Source organism: Cibotium barometz, chromosome 22 (genome assembly GCF_041138505.1).
Source record: "Cibotium barometz isolate CiBa-2024 chromosome 22, ASM4113850v1, whole genome shotgun sequence".
Lineage (NCBI taxonomy): Eukaryota > Viridiplantae > Streptophyta > Polypodiopsida > Cyatheales > Cibotiaceae > Cibotium > Cibotium barometz.
Window position 1 is genome coordinate 9211705 of NC_141067.1, and position 3507 is coordinate 9215211.

A 3507-nucleotide genomic window follows, 5' to 3' on the forward strand; every position below is an offset into this window, starting at 1 on the left:
AAAATTAAAATTTCAAAGAATTGTGGTAAAAAAAAAACTCTTCTCATAAGAGGCCGTTCACACCGAACTATGAAAATAAATGTGATGCATGATGAGACTCATTATGATTATAGATGTTTATGACATGTCCTATGATGATGTTGATCACCCACTGACAACACCAACACCGATGATGTAGCCATGGTATATTGTGTAAGGCCAAGATGCCTAGTTTATGTGTAAGGCCAAGATGCCTAGTTGTGTGTGAGACCAAGTTGCTTGGTTAGGCCTAGATGCCTATGTTATGTACCTCTCACACCCAAGTGTCCAAGATGGCACCATGGGGGGGTGTTGAAAGCGTGGTGCCAAGAAGCACAAGTTCTTGTACTAAGGGGGGTGTTAAAATATGGTTCTCGATATGTCATGTATGGGGCACATGTATGTGGGAGAAAGGTAGATGAAGCCTAGAATGATATGAAATAGGAATGGATGAAGGTTAAGGTTATTTGGGCATGTGAATGGATGAATGTAAGGAGTCAATGGTCAAAAAGTAGGCACATGGAAAGTGCAAGGGTGCACGAGGCATGTGGGCATTTATGGACACATGGATGGCACAAGGGTTCATGGAGCATGTGGATGAGAGCTATATAACCATGTACTTGGATCAAGTTTGGTTATGAATGAGAAATTGTGTGTTCTTGTGTTATTGTGAGCCCTTTAGTCTTTCTTAGTGTGGTTAATTATATTTCAAGCCTCTTTTTCATTCTAATCTATAATTATGAGTTTAATCATGTGTTATGAGCCACCTTAGCCATGTTAGATTTTAACATACTCCAACGTTTTAATGACCTTTTTTGGGTTTTTCGAATCGGGAAATTTTTCTTAAAGTGGATCCACCTTTATAATATGGGGCTATGGGGTTAAATTACAAATCGAATGGTTGGATTTTCATAGATCTCTTTTGTAAAATTCTTTTCAGTCTCTATTATAAGGCATGTAAAATCTTTATTCTATAATTATAGAAATTATAATATTGATGCAAATTATATCAAATTATAATTATAGATAAAGACAAGGCAGGCCACCTCATGTGTGCCATGTCATGCACACTCCTCATCATCCCTCCACATTGTATGATCTGTTCATCCCCACGTCAACCCATGCATACCTGCCACATCACCACACACCTGTCATGTCATGTACACGCTCTCCTCCCACCCCATCCCCCTCACAACTCTATACATGCATACATCCATACCAACAAAAATATTTTTTAATTTTAAATTATATTTTATGATATTCAAAATTAATATAATTTAATATTTAAAAAAACCATTATTTGTAATATTTAAAAATATTTTTTTTAAAAGAAAACAATAATAATTATATAGCTACACAATTATATGTGGTTCTTTGGCTTAAAAAATAATTTAATCTATCAAATAGTTAAAATTTAAATTACAAATTGTGTTTAAAAACTCATGCATTTTCAAATTTAGAATCTTCTAGATGATATCCAATGCAAGAAAGCTTCCTTGCTCAGTAAGTAAACTCCTACTATATTAGCACACAATTGTAAGATCATTTTAGCAAAGCAATCTAGCAAGAGCATCTTAGCTCTGTTCTTCTGTCTCTTAGATCTTAACTCTCTTCTTCTCTCTTCTTCTCTCTCTTAGCTCTCTCTTAGCTCTCTTCTTCTCTCTCTTAGCTCTCTCTTAACTCTCTTCTTCTCTCTCTTAACTCTCTTCTTCTCTCTCTTAGCTCTTAACAATCTTCTTAGCTCTCTTAACTCTTTTTTTTTTTGTAATAGAAGATATACTACCAAAATTACTTTACAAATGGCCACATGGCCGCCATGTGATGTACTAGCTTTCCCTCACTAATTACTCCGAACCATAAGTGTAGCTCGAAGTACCCTCGTCCAATATATAGCCGTGTCATTATCCACCAAATGAGCTGACCGCAAAGGAAGAGACTTACCACAATAGTAGCCCTTTTATACGACCTATGTGAGCTGTAATACCAACTTTTACATCAAATATATGAAGGCATTCCTAGTTAACTAGATATGCCACAAACCTGTCCGAGTCCATATGCGAGAAAGGAAATCCCACACCTTCTTTGCCCCACGAGACATGAAAGGAAAAGCATGTTTCCAAGCATGTAGTACAAAACACACAATTACCAAAAGCAATCCGTCGCTTTTGCAACTGGTCCCCTAATGGTAGGCCTCATGCGCCATAGGAAACCTTCCCTTGATATGGAATCTTAGACCACTAGCCCTATAAGATTACGTCCTTCCACCATGCCCTACTCTTCTTGATGTTCCATACCCTATTAGCCTTCTCAGTGATCTAGTGCTTATCTTCTACCATCATACGGCACACTTGCTTTGTTGTACGCTGTGGGCAATGTCTTGAGGCTTTCTAAAAGCCCAATCTAACCAAGGTTGCCGATCCTCCAACTGAGAAATATCACCAAAAAGTATAAGTGTTGCCCTCACCTTCTCCTATAACTCTACATATCCACGCGGAACCTGAAAATATTGATGGATTTTTCAAAAAGACAATAAACAGCCTCTACGTGGCAACAAAGCATCTAGAATTCTCACTAGTCCCAATCGAGCCATTCTATTGAATTTTAGCTGCTCAACAAGTTTGTCAGGCCACTTTAGAAGTCGTGAAGTAGACAACACCTCACCTACCATAGAATTCAACTGCAACCGCTGATCTGAAGACTTCCATTTAGTGTGTGCTAGGCCAACACCGCCTTCCATGAGATCATCAAATGAGAATGGAGAGGTGAAGCCACCACTCGAACAACCTGTTGGGAACCATTCACTACATCCCACCGTGTACCATCAATCCTGGTATTACCATGCATGTGCGACCTCCTCTATGAGGGCCTTAGCCATTACCACCCATGGCGCTTGAGATACACACATATCTTGCAATAAAGGCCATATCCTAGCAACCATATGTAATCTCACATCTAATAGGGCTGCTGCTCCACTCCTCTTTGGAGTAGTAACATGTTCCTAGCAACCTGTTGGGAACCATTCACTACATCCCACCGTGTACCATCAATCCTGGTATTACCATGCATGTGCGACCTCCTCTATGAGGGCCTTAGCCATTACCACCCATGGCGCTTGAGATACACACATATCTTGCAATAAAGGCCATATCCTAGCAACCATATGTAATCTCACATCTAATAGGGCTGCTGCTCCACTCCTCTTTGGAGTAGTAACATGTTCCTAAGAAATCCACATCTACCCTGGCTTATTTCCTGCTCTTTTCCATAGCATAAATCGAATTGGCTATTGTATCTGATGCAAATCTTTGCCCGCCCATGGGGCAATAAAGGCAAGAAAAAAGATATCATGCTAATCATAATGGATTGTGCCACTTTGAGCAAAACATGCATAGGCCAACCTTGAGATTTCCAATACACAAACTTATCATTTATTCTTGTAGAAATCCATGCCAACAAAGCCTCTGAATTAACATCAACTCCAATCGGATA